Genomic DNA, 14,164 nt, shown 5'->3' with positions numbered 1-14,164 from the left:
CAGGAGAATCACTTGAACCTGGGAGGCAGAGGCTGCAGTGAGCCAAGACTGCACCATTGCACTCCAGCCTGGCCAACAAGAGCAAAACTCCATCTCAAAAAAAAAAAAAGAAAAATTCAAATGTACTTTGAGATCAGGTCATGAGGAGGTTTGACTTTTTAAGTGTTCCTGATTCTAACAAAAAAGAAAACCTCAGTGTCAGCAGCAGGAAATTTCAAGTAAAACTATGGGATTCATGACATTCAGCTTCTAATTTAGTTGCTTCAGGTAAAGGCAAAAGGGAGTTGTGGGGTAGAGGGGAGAAAACCGGTTTGTCTTGTTTCCAAGGATTACTGCCCCTACTTCAAGAGCTATTAAAAGGTACTCTTGAGAGAACTGTAACCAAAAATAAAGTGGCACTGGCCACTCTCTGGGAACACATTTAACTCTGCTCGTAGAAGCATAACCTGTTTTAATTTGCTAAAGCCCAAGCCAGGCCCTGTTTTCATCTGAATTAGGAAAAAGCAACTGCTGAGAAAATATTTAAAAATTAATACACCAATGTAAAATAGTAAAGAAAAAAAAAAAACCCCCAAAACCCTAAATTAAAAGAAGTTGTGTTAGAATGTACTTGGTTAAAGCCAGATGCAGTGGCTCACACCTATAATCCCAGCCCTTTGGGAGGCCAACATGGAGGATCGCTTGAGCTCAGGAGTTCAAGACCAGCCTGGGCAACATAGGGAGACCCTTTATTTATTTATTTTAAAGAATGTACTTAGTTAAAGTAAATTAAATCTGGTGAAGACACACATGCTTTGGGGCTCAGATCCATGATATGTTAGGATTGGGAATTTGTTTTTTTGTTTCTCAAAAGTGGTCACTGACTGGGTGCAATGACTCAGACATGTAACCTCAGCACTTTGGGAGGCGGAGGTGGGAGGATCATTTGAGCCCAGGAGTTCTAGACCAGCCTGGGCAATATAGCGAGCCCCTATCTCTACAAATAAAAATAAAAATAAAAAAAATAGCCGGGCATGGTGGTGCATGCCTGTAGTTCCAGTTACTTAAGAGTGTGGGGTGGGAGAATCACTTGAGCCCAGGAAGCTGAGGCTGCAGTGAGCTATGATCATGCCACTGCACTGCAACCTGGGTGACAGAGTGAGACCCCTGTGACAAAACAAAACAAAACAAAAACAAAACAAAAATGTGGTCACTTCAGGGGGCAGTGAAATAAGTGCAATATTTTGCTGTGATGTTTACAAACAAACTTGGTATTTCATTTTTTCTGCCATTAGAATTTGTCAGCCAAGCTGGGCACGGTGGCTCATGCCTATAATCCCAGCACTTTGGGAAGCCAAGGTGGGAGGATTGCTTGAGCCAAGGAGTTATAGACAAGCCTGGGCAACACGGTGAAACCCTGTCTCTACAAAAAATACAAAAATTAACCAAGTACGGCGGTGCATGCCTGTAGTCCTAACTACTTGGGAGGCTGAGGTGGGAGGACCGCCTGAGCTGTGATGGCACCACTGCACTCCACCCTGAGTGACAGTGAGACCCTGCCTCAAAAGAAAAAAAGAAATTTGTCAGCTGAGAACATTAAGGCTAGACTCAAAAGCAAGAGCTGTATCCGATTGACTGCCTCTGGAATTAAATAGTATCATCAATGATATACCTTGGTCTGATGTCCTCTGGCATACAGAGCTCGCCCTGGACTAGATTGCCCCTGTCAATGTCCCTCTTCCAACCTACATGTGATGCGTCCTGGACAGTTTCTGTAAGATTTCTTCTTTTCCCCAAACTGACCCCAGATTGAAGCTTCAGGAGCTTGCTCTCAACCAAGCTGAAAAGGGGCCATTCAATTTGTGACTCCATATGGCAAGATGTTCATCCAAGCCAGCTTCCTTCTGCCAGCCTGCATACCTTCAGACTCGTCCAGACAATCAGCTGCTGTTCACCTGGGGACAGCAAACAAAGTTGGATGTTGTCTTTGGCAAAGTGTAAGAAAGGCAGCAAATATATTTCAAAATAAATCTTACACTGCATCCCAAAGCCAATACGATTAAAAAGGAACATGTAACCATGTTTGCCATTCTTGTTTTTTTTTTTTTTGAGACAGGGTCTCACTCTGTCACCCAGGGTGGAGTACAGTGGTGCAATCTCGCCTCACTTCAACCTCTGCCTCCTGAGCTCAAGGGATCCTCCCACCTTAGCCCTCTAGTAGCTGGGAATACAGGCATAAGCCACCATGCCTGTATTTTAAATTTTTTTGTATTTTTTGTAGAAATGGGGTTTCACCATGTTGTCTAGGCTGGTCTCAAACTCCTGAGCTCAAGCAATCCACTGGCCTCAGCCTCCCAAAGTGCTAGGATTACAGATGTGAGTCATTGTGCAGTGCCCGGACAGTCATTCTTTTTTTTGGGGGGGGGGGACACGGTCTTGCTCTGTCATTCAGGCTAGAGTGCAGTGGCACAATCACAGCTCATTGCAGCCTCAACCTCCTGGACTCAAGTGATCCTCCAACCTCCCAAGTAGCTGAGATCACAGGTGAGCACCACCACACCCAGTCAATTTTTAAATTTTTGGTAGAGACAGGGTCTCTCTATGTTGTCCAGGCTGGGGCCATTCTGTTACTATAATAAATAGTTAACCTTCAGTGGGTCATATCATCCCTTCACTTATGGGCAGCAGGATGTTTCTGATGTTACATCTTTTTCAAAATAGACATTTCACCTCCAGGGTACTGGGGTTGGCTGTAGCATTTGGCAATGAAATCTACACTTTCTCAGGGAAAGAAGCCCCGAATTTAACTTTAATCAGTGACGGTTGTTTCTGAGATGGATTTAACGCCGTGTTCCACCAGGGTCACAGCTCATTCTTACCTTGTGCTTTTTCTATAAAAGCCACCTGGCTCCTGCCACGGCCCCTTGAAGGTTGCCTTTGTTCCTTATTCATTTTCCCTTTAAGAGTTGTGAGTGTTTCGGTTGGTGAAGTTCCAAGTGCCCTCTGGACTAATTGGCGCAATGTGAGGATTTTCCAATTTGGAAGAGAAAGAGCCTATTCTCCAGGGAGGGCTCTTCAGCGTAATTGCTCTCTGAGAGGTTCTTGCCACTCCCTTTGGCAACCTTCAGAGACAAATCCGTCTTGCTGTTAGGAGGAGCTAGAAACCCACAGATGGGAAAAGAGGAGCTCGGGCAGACTTGCCAAGACCTTTGAAACCAGTGACCTTTGGAAATGGAGGAAGTAGGGGAAAGGCCATTGCAGGCAAAGTCTGTTGCGCTTCCCTTCCCAAGATAAGCACTACAGCTCTGGCTATAATGGCCATTTTCATCATTGTCCTTTTACTAAAGAGCATTAACAAATGGTTACTGGCCAAGGAAGCCCCTTGCAGGGAAAGAATGGCACTTACTCAGAAGAAACACTTTAACAAACCACCTGGGCTGGAGGGAGGCACCCAAAGGTGTGCTGGGTAAGAAAAGATGGTGGTTAACTGGAGCAGGGGTCCAAGAAAAACCGCAGAGAAGAGCAAGACATGGAGAAGAGAGAAGCCCCTCTGGGTCACCACCCCTACCATGGCAGGGAATGTGTGGGGAGAAAAGCCAGGTGGTGGTGGTGGTGGTGGGGTGACAAGAAATGGGTGGTAGGCTAAAAAGAAGTATGGAAGAATAAAAATGAAATTGTTTTCAGTAGATCCCCTTCCCCAGCTCTGCCTTGAAACTTTCAGTAAATTTCACATCATTCACTATTGTGAGTGTAGGTGAGCAACCTCTTTCTGGGGAAACTGAGGGGGCGCTGTGGTCTGTTGATGTTGGGCGGAAAGCAAGAGAGGACGGGGCGGGACACAGACGGGGTTGTAGCACTTTTGTTTCCCTGTGTGTTCACTTAACAATCCTGGAAAATGGCAGAAAGGAGCAGGCAGCCACAGCTGGATCTGGGTGGAGAAGAGGAGGCTGGAGGCCAAGTTGAGAAGCAGTCCTCACCATGAGTTGCCAGGCTCGGTGTGAATTTAGCGCTGCCTGGTTCCAAAGCTCATGCGGGAATTACATGGACCTGCAAGTCCCTCCTCCTGCCCTTGAACAGGACTTCAGAACTGTTGGGGTTAGGGTTAGTGCCAAGAGCTGCTGGTTCCTGTTTCTGGTAGGAGAACAGCATGCGGCATGAATGCATGGGTTTTGGAGACTCCCTGGGCTTGAGTCCTAGCTCTGCCATTTACTAGGTGCGTGACCTTGGACACATTATGCAGATTCCCTGTACCTTAATCTTATCTGCAAAAGCAAGGCAATAGTAGTACCCTCTCTATAGGGTTACTAGGGGAAGCAAATGAAATTATATACATAAGCGTCTTAGCACAGGGCAATAAACGTTCATTGTTGTTATTATTTGCTAATGACAACACAGAACAGTGCCATGAACGGCCCCAAAGCTCAGCACTGCTATCCATCTTTTTAATTTTTCTTTCAAGGTAGGGTTTTGCTCTGTTGCACAGTCTGGAGCGTAGTGTTGCAAACACAGCTCACTGCAGTTTCAACTTCCTGGACTCAAGTGATCCTCCCCTCTCAACTTCCCAAGTAGCTGAGAACACAGGCACATGCCACCACGCCTGGCTAATTTTTTATTTATTTTATTTATTTAGTTTGGAGACTGAGTCTCACCATGTTGCCCAGGCCGGTCTCGAAATCCCGGGCTCAAGCAATTTTCCCACCTCTGCCTCCCAGTGTTGGGATTACAGGGGTGAGCCACTGCACCCAGCCTATCCATCTTTTTGATCCACAGAAAGAGTTTAGGTCCTAGAGTCAAATAGACCCAGCACCAATCCCAGCTCTACCCCTTCCTGGCTGGATCACTGCAGGAAAATTATTTAACTTTTCTGTTAAAGAGGTGAATAACACTTTGCTAGTGGGATTGTTGGGAGGGTGAACTAATACAAAAAGTGCCTGGCAAAGTCCTGTCCATCTGATTTAATCACAAGATGATCTGGTGACTCCCCTGCCATAGTCTGCTTTACTATACACATATTCTCAATAGCTTTCAGACCTCCTAGGAACATCCATTTTTTTTTCTACATTCGGTTAAGTTTGGCCGGAATTAAACAAACTCTGGGATTTGTTGCTTCTCTGTTATCTGGGAAGCCAGTTGGCCTCACCTCAGCGTGTTGCTATGCAGGTTGGCTGAACCCTGACTGCAGCTGCAGTGTCAGGGCAGCAACAGGAGTTGCTTTGCGAACTTCTGGGAAGCTTTTATTAGCTAACATGGACTAAACGAAGTCAAGCTCATTTACCATGAACCATATGTTTCCCCCTTTCCTCCAGCTTTGAACAGGTCTCCATTTTAGCAACTCCTCCCTCCTTCGGAGACCTTCATAAAGGCTTTTGCCATTGAATGCCACCATTTGTAATGTTGACTTCTCCCAGGATGCCAAGCCCCATCATAGACCCTCCGGAAAACCCTGATCACCTTCACACTCCTTTCTCATCAATATGGCAGATATTGCAACAGTGGCCAGGAGGAGATGCAATGAAAGATATTGCAGATGAGGATTCCTGCAAACTCCACTACCACAGAAAGGTCTAGGGAAGTGGGGAATATAATAGGCGCTGCTGCTGCGGTGGGAATAGGAACAGTTGTCCTTATTGAGTGCTTGCTAAATGCCAGGCACCTGCTCTAAGTGTTTTATAGCCGTTTGTTCACTTAATCATATACCTCTGAGCTGGGACTGTTATTCCACCCATTTTACAGATGGAAAACTTGAAGCAAAGAAGGTTTAAATAACTTTCCCAACATGACACAGTTACAAAGTGGCACTCATGAGATTTGAACCACGCAGTCTGTGGCTAGAGCCCATGCTCTCTCTCTTTTCCTTCTTTCCTTCCTTCCTTCCTTCCTTCATTCTTTCCTTTTTTCCTTTTCTTCTTCTTCTTTTCTTTTCTTTTCTTTTCTTTCTTTCTTTCTTTCTTTCTTTCTTTCTTTCTTTCTTTCTTTCTTTCTTTCTTTCTTTCTTTCTTTCTTTCTTTCTTTCTTTCTTTCTTTCCTTCCTTCCTTCCTTCCTTCCTTCCTTCCTTCCTTCCTTCCCTTTCTTTTTATTGATAGGGTCTCACTCTGTCACTTAGGGTGGAGTGTGCAATGACACAATCATGCTTACTGCAGCCTCAACCTCCTGGACTCAAGGGATCCTCCCACTGTAACCTCCTGAGTAGATGGGACTATAAGCCCATGCCACCTGGCTTTTTTTTGTAGAGATAAAGTTTCATTATGTTGCCCAGGCTTGTCTCAAACTCCGGGTTCAAGCCATCTGCCCACCCTGTCTTCCCAAAGTGCTGGGATTACAGATGTGAGCCATGCCTGGCCTAGAGTTCATGCTCTTAACCATGATAGTATAAGCACAAAATGAAAACACATGTGACATTACCTTAAGAAATCTAAAATGTCTTGAAAATATAGAGTATATGTTCTATTGACAGTGGATAGTGGCTTGATACTTTTTAAATCACTGCAATTTTTTTAAGAACCATTTGACCCATTGCCTCTGAAAAATCTCTCCCTATGGATGTCTCAAAGGCATCACAAACTCAATACTGCTAAAAAAATAAAAGCTTAACTATTTTTTCCTACCATGCCCTCCAATCTGTTCCTTTTCATCTGCAGTGTAACAAATGACTCTACTCAGGGGCCCAAGTCACACACCTGGGAATCTCCTTGGATGCATCCTCTCCTCACCCCTGCATTCGACCAATTGCCAAGTCCCATTGATTTTACCCCGTTAGTCTCTAAGTTTGTCTGTCCCCTTCCCTGGGTTCCTTCCTTGGTTGTGTGTGCCCTCAGATCTCCCCTGGATCCCTCTGACACACTCAGAGCTCATGACTTCACCTCCAGCCTCCCCTCCCAGCCATGCTCCACACTGAAGCTACAGGATCTTTCTGAAATGAACCCGTTCACATTGCCCTCCTTAAAATCCATATGTAGCTCCTAGAACGTTCAGGATCACATCTAAACCCTTTCCTTGGCTGACAAAGGTCTTTCTCACCTGCACCTGCCACCTCCAGGCTCCATTTCTGCTGACTTCTGAAGGCACAGCACTTGGGGACCACAGTATTTTTAGGGATCTATGAACATGTTTTAATTTCTTTAAAATTAGAAAGAAAAACAATGAACTTTTAAATCGCAGAAGGTGTTTTAATATATAATAGTAATTTATGTGTTTGTACCAACACAGCCATAAAATATGTATTTTAATGTGTTTGTTTAAGGGAGGGAGGGGCCATGAAAGTGAAATGCCTAGGACCCTCAAAAGCTATAATGTAGCCCCATTGGTTACATTTCCAAAGTCCCCACTCTCCTGGCTAACTCTTCCTCATCAGTCCAGCTCTTAGTTCATAAATCTTGCCCTGCAGGAAGTCTTTTTTCTTTTTTTGAGATAGGGTCTCTGTCGCCCAGGCTGGAGTGCAGTGACGCAATCATGGCTCATTGCAGCCTTGACCTCCAAGGCCCAAGCAATCCTCTCACCTCAGCCTCCCAAGTAGCTGGAACCATAGGCGTGCACCACCATACTTGGCTAATTTTTAAATTTTGTAGAGACAGGATCTCACTGTGCTGCCCAGGCTAGTCTTGAACTTCTGGACTCAAGCAGTCCTCCTGCCTCGGCCTTCCAAAATGCTGAAATTATAGGCATGAGCCACTGCACTTGGGCCCAGAAGTCTTTTCTAACCCTAAAACTAAACTAAGTATGGTTCTGACTGCTCCAGGGCACCCTGCTGTTGTCTATACCACAGCACAGCCAGCCAAGTATGGCATTTGTCCTGTTTTCTAGAAACTCCTTGATAGCAGGTTTATGTCTGGTTCGTCGATGTGGCCCCGGCATCTGGCATGTAGTAAGCACTCAACAAATAACTATTGAATGAATACAGTTCTGTTTACACAGAAGTTTAAAATAGGTAACAACCTTCAGGAGGGCACCTGTTTTGAAACCCTTGAAATGCATGCATTCTTTTCAATTTCACTCCTAAGCAAAGGCCACATAGCAAACAGAGGCAGACAGCCTAGGTTGGAATCTCATCTCTGCCAATTACACCTGCATGACCTTGAGCAAATTACTCAATGTCCTCATGCCTCAATTTCTTCATCTGTAATGTGGGGATAATAACAGTTCCTAAACTCATAGGATACTAGGGAAATTAAGTTAATATTTGGAAAGCAGTTGTAACAGTCAATGCCTGTATTAGTCTGTTTTCACACTGCCAACAAAGACATACTCGAGACTGGGGATTTTACAAAGAAAAAGAGGTTCGATGAACTCACAGCGCCACGTGGTTGGGGAGACCCCACGATCATGGTGGAAGGAGAAAGCCACGTCCCACATGGCCGCAGGCAAGAGATAATTGAGACCCAAGCGAAAGGGGAAACCTCTTATAAAAACATCAGATGTTGTGAGACTTATTCACTACCACGAGAACACTATGGGGGACCGCCCCCACGATTCAATTATCTCCCACCGGCTTTCTTTCCCAACACTTAGGAATTACGAGAACTACAATTCAAGATAAGATTTGGGTGGGGACACAGTCAAACCATATAAATGCCTAATATATAGTAACGTGTCTTAAGGAAATATTGAATGAAGGATGCAGATGCTGCTTTTGTTTTGTGGCAGAGTTGTAGCTCCAAATGTCACAATGCATATTTTCTCTGTCACTCAGGCTGGAGTTTTGTAGCTAGATCATGGCTTAGTCCTGTATCAACCTCCTGGGCTCAGGTGATCCTCCCACCTCAGCCTCCCAAGTAGCTGGGACTACAGGTGCACACCACCATGCCTGGCTAATTTTTGTTGCCTAAGCTGGTCTCGACCTCCTGGGCTCAAGCAATCCATCTGCTTTGGCCTCCCAAAGTGTTGGGATTACAGGCATGAGCCACCGTGCCCAACTCACAATGAGTATTTTTGATGTATTCCTCTCCTTCTCTTGTTCATTCACTGTACCCTAAGGTTTGGTTTGCTTTCCTCCCTCCTTACAGCTCTGTAAAAGCAGTTGCTGGACTGAGACACAGGAAGGGTCTGGCGCCTTCTCCCTCACAACTCCAAGATGAGATGCACCTGGGCTTGGTGTGGGATAGGGGAGGGGAGGGACAACAGAGGAAGAGGAAAACGAGGAGGAAACCGGAGCCCTCAAGATGGACTCTAGAGAGAGGCACCTTCCATTTGGAGGATGGGGTAGGGAGTCAAGGCAGCCAGCTTCTCATTGTCCCATTGTCTGTAAACAGCTTCCTTGTAACTATCCTGGGGCCACAACACTTGTAAGGTCCCCTAGACAGGATGTGTTAGGACTTAGCCTGAGGGGAGCTCTCCCTCCTCATAAGGTGAACCAGGGTGTAATCATGTGGGAATTTCTCTTTGAGTCATAACAGCACTGGACATAGCACCACCATCATAATTACAGGGATGTTGTTAAAGTGTTATCCATTACAGTAAAAAAGGAAAACAAGTTAATGTCTAATAATATGGGATCAGTTAAGTAAATAAGGGTCCTTCCTCCCTCCCTCTCTCCCTCCTTTCTTTTTTGTTTTTGTTTGTTTGTTTGTTTGTTTTTTGGGGGGCGGAGTCTCGCTCTGTCACCCAGGCTGGAGTGCAGTGGCACGATCTCGGCTCACTGCAAGCTCTGCCTCCCAGGTTCACACCATTCTCCCGCCTTAGCCTCCCGAGTAGCTGGGACTACAGGCACCCGCCACCACGCCCGGCTAATTTTTTGTATTTTTAGTAGAGACGGGGTTTCACCGTGTTAGCCAGGGAGGTCTTGATCTCCTGACCTCATGATCCGCCAGCCTCAGCTTCCCAAAGTGCTGAGATTACAGGCGTGAGCCACTGCGCCCGACCCCTCCTTCCTGTCTTGTCTTGTCTTTTCTTTCTTTTTCTTTTCTTTCTCTTTCTTCTTTCTTTTTTTTCTTTTTTTTTTTGAGACAGGGTCTCTCTCTGTCTGCCAGGTTGGAGTGCAGTGGTGTGATCTTGGCTCATTGCAACCTCTGCCTCTCAGGCTCAGGTGATCCTCCCACCTCAGCCTCCCCAGTAGCTGAGAATACAGGTGCCCATCACCACACCCAGCTAATTATTTTATTTTATTTTGTTTTATTTTATTTTGTTTTTATTTTTGGTAGAGATGGGATTTCACCATGTTGCCCAGGCTGCTAATCTGTATTCTTTCCCTCCCTCCCTTTCTTCCTTCCTTCCCTCCTTCCTTCCTTCCTTCCTTCCTTCCTTCCTTCCTTCCTTCCTTCCTTCCTTCTTTCTTTTTCCTTCAAACTAGATCAGGATGTAAATCTGTATTCTTTCAATGCAATGAACTAAACTATGAGTCTAGCCATTTGTTTGAGTTCTGTGAGTCATTCAAATGAGTCTTTGAAACAGAGGGTGGTCGTAGGGCCCTATGACACCTTGTTTCTTAGTTTTGGAAACTCTCTTGATATCTCTGTCTTTTTTTGTCTCCATCCCCATCCCACTATCACCCCTCCCCCTACTATGAAAGAACAGGTACCTGGACAAGCTCTGTTAGGAGAGAAAAGTATAGATGTATAGATGAGCTAAGCTGTTCTGCACAACAGAAGTGCCAGGAATCTGATCTTTCTTTCTGATAGGTCAGAAAGACTCTATTTTCAGGGTCCTGACACGTGTAGCAAAGTGGAGAAGGACCTGGTTAGAGGTGGAAGGGAGAAGACCAAGATGGCAGCAGGGCAAGACCTTGGACACAGAAGTCCATAAGAAATCTCCATTGCTGACAGCAATGGTCAGCGCTGAACCTTATGTCATCTCCTACTTTGTGCTTGGTTAGGGGTCACCTTCTTGATCCCGAACTCCAGTAAAGAAGAATCTGTTATCCACTGAGTGCTTGGTGACCTTTGGGACAAAAGGAGGAGATAGATGGAGTAGAGGGTGCAGGGACAAAGCAGAGAAGAGAGCAGACAGCAACTTTAGGAAATGGAGGTGGAATCTGGCTGAATCAGGGATTGGAAAATTACCAGGAGAAGGCTTGATGTCCCTTAGCACGTGGCATGAGACCAAGATATTTTATCTGGCTGTCAAAGAACAGGCAACCACAGAAAGTTGAAGGACTTGGGAGCATGTATATCCCTGCATTGAGATTCATTAAAAAGGCCCTGGAGGAATATATCTGAAGGCTAATAGTGGCTATCTCTAAATGTGGGGTAACATGATTTTATGTTTTTATTTAATCTATGGAGTCTAATCTTTTCTACCATGACAACGTAATGCTCTTGCAGTAAAGAAAAATAACTGTTGGCCAGGGGCGATGGCTCATGCCTGTAATCTCAGCAATTTGGGAGGCCAAGACGGGAGGATCATTTGAGTCAGGAATTCAAGACTAGCCTGGGCAGCATAGTAAGACCTGGTCTCTACACAAAATTTTAAAAGGTAGCCAGGTAGGGTGATGCATGCCTGTGGTCCCAGCTGTTTAGGAGGCTGAAGTGGTAGAATCACTTGAGCCCAAGAGATTGAGGCTGCAGTGAGCCTTGTTCATGCCACTGCACTCCAGCCCAGGCAACAGAGTGAGACCCTGTCTCAAAAAAAAAAAAAAAAAAAAAAAAGAAGAAGAAAAAGAAAAATATCTGTTAAAGGTAAAAGTGATATTCTTGGCCATGTGGCTCATGACTGTAATCCTGGCACTTTGAAAGGCTGAGGCAAGTGAATCACTTGAGCCCAGGAGTTCAAGACAAGCCTAGGCAGCATGGTGAAATGCTTCACTACAAAAAACACAAAATTAGCCAGGCATGGTTGTGGGCACCTGTCGTCCTACCTATTAGGGAGGCTGAGGCGGGATGATTGCTTGAGCCTAGGAGGCAGAGGCTGCAGTGACCTGTGATGGCACCACTGCACTCCAACCTGGGCGACAAAGAGAAACCCTGTCTCAAAGTTAAGGGAAAAAAAAAAATTGTAAAAAAGTGATATTCTGGCCGGTGACGGTGGCTTACACCTGTGATCCCAGCACTTTGGGAGGCCAAGGCGGACGGATCACCTGAGGTCAGGAGTTCAAGAACAGCCTGGCCAACATAATGTAACCCTGTCTCTACTAAAAATACAAAAATTACCTGGGTGTGGTGGCGGGTTCCTGTCATCCGGGCTACTTGGGAGGCTGAGGCAGGAGAATCATTTGAACCCAGGAGGTGGAGGTTGCAGTGAGCCAAGATCGTGGCATTGCACTCCAGCCTGGGTGACAGTGTAAGACTCCATCTCAAAAAAGTAAAAAAAGTGATATTCTTAGCTAGAAAATTCAAAATACAGATTCAGTAGTACCCCCTTATGCACGGTTTCAGTTACCTGCAGTCAACTGTAGTCCAAAAATATTAAATTGAAAATTCCAGAAATAATTCATGTTTTCAATTGCTTGCCATTCTGAGTGAGGTGATGAAATCTCACACCATCTTGCTTCACCCCTCCCGGCATGTGAATTCCTCCGTCTGTTTAGTGTATCTGAACTGTAGATGCTACTTGCTCATTAGTCTCTTAGTAGCTGTTGGTTATCAGACCAATCCATGGTATTGCAGTGCTTGTGTTCAAGAAACCCTTATTTGACTCAATTGTTCTATTTATTATTCGTTATTGTTGTTAATCGCTTACTTTGTAAGCGCCTATTTTGTAAATTAAACTTGATCATAAATATGTAGGTAGGAAAAAACATAGTATATAAAAGGTTTGGGCGTCGATCAGCGAGGCAGCAGCAAGCTGAGGCGTCGCCGCAGCTTGGACGGTTCTTCTGCCTCTGCTGCTCCTTGGACATCGTCCCGCGCCTGTCGGATTATATCTGTCCAAGATGCACGTCTGATTTTATCGAGGAGCTTCCTGAAGAGACCAGGAGCACAGAAAACGATTCTACTCCTGCCACCGTCCCCACGGACCAGAGCCGACCGCCGTTGGAGAACGTGGACCCGCACCTGTTCACGCTGCCGCAGGGCTACGGACAGTTTGCTTTCGGCATCTTTGTCATCTTTGACGACAGCTTCGAGATCCCCACGTGCCCTCCTGGGGCAGCAAGGACTCTGAGAGACCGTGGGAGAGAGTCCTGGCCCCGTACCGAGCCCGGCATCCCCGTCTCCGCCTCCCCACGCGGCGGGCCACTGCCCGGTACAAAGGCCTCCCCACGCTAGAAGGGATCATCCAGCAGCTCGTCAACGGCATCATCACGTCCGCCACCATCCCCAGGCTGGGTCCTTGGGGAGTCCTGCACTCAAACCCTATGGAATACGCCTGAGGGGCGAATACGCCTGAGGGGCCGTCGCACAGCTCCTCGGCTTGAAAACACCGGCCCCCCACCGGCAGATGAAGAGAAAATCCAGTCCCTCCCCACCGACTCCGTCACCGAGCAGCACGTAGGCTCCCGGGACGAGTGCCCCGTGTGCAAGGACGACGACGCGCTGGGCGAGCAGCTGCCCTGCAACCACCTGTTCCACGATGGCTGCATCGTGCACCTGCTGGAGCAGTACGACAGCTGCCCCGCCTGCCGAAAAAGCCTCCCGGGACACAACACGGCCACGAACCCACCCCCCCGGGCCTGACTGGGATGAACTTCTCCTCCTCGTTGTTCTCCTCCTCCTCGTTGTCCTCCTCCTCCTCCAGCTCGCCCTGCAACGAGAACGCCACAAGTAACTCCTGAGCGCGCGTCGGCCGGGACCCACCCGTGCCCGCTGCGCCTGAGGCTGCGGGGAGACCGCGGGACCTCAGCCAGCGCCACACGGCGCTCACAGACTGGGTGCCCCAGCGGCGCCACTCTTGACTGGTCAGCGCTACAGGCCCCCGCCTGTTCTAGGGCAGGATCCTGGCCCGGCCCACCGGCTCCCTGGCTCGGGAAGGCGTAGGCCACATCGTCCCTTCTGGGACGTCCTCATCCTCCCCGTCCTCTGTCTAACCTCACCCTCTAAACGTTCAGCGGTGGAAAGATTTTTATAATTTTAAATTATTACTGCTTTGAAATAAATGGAAGTTTTAGCTCACATGACGGCCATGCATGATCTGTGACAAGACGGGTCACAGCTGCTCCACCAGCGCTGTGAGCGCCGCCAGGACAGGCCGCGTAGGCCCCCAGCCTCCCCCTCGGCTACCTCCACGACCCGGAGTTCGGGGGCTCGGGACCATGAGAATGATCAGCAAAATTCAAGAACAAAACTGCTCCAACTGACTTTTTTTTTTTTTTTTTTTGAG

General features: G+C 46.9%; 1 pseudogene; it reads left to right on the top strand.

Annotated features, from left to right (window-relative positions):
- The first annotated feature begins 10,736 nt into the window (after positions 1-10,736).
- Positions 10,737-13,760, top strand: LOC100423428 (E3 ubiquitin-protein ligase RNF126 pseudogene; annotated as a pseudogene).
- The last annotated feature ends 404 nt before the right edge of the window (positions 13,761-14,164 follow it).

The sequence above is a fragment of the Macaca mulatta genome, chromosome 16 (genome assembly GCF_049350105.2).
Source record: "Macaca mulatta isolate MMU2019108-1 chromosome 16, T2T-MMU8v2.0, whole genome shotgun sequence".
NCBI classification, from domain to species: domain Eukaryota; kingdom Metazoa; phylum Chordata; class Mammalia; order Primates; family Cercopithecidae; genus Macaca; species Macaca mulatta.
Note: the sequence above shows the minus strand (reverse complement) of the source record. Positions and strands in the feature narration are given on the sequence as shown.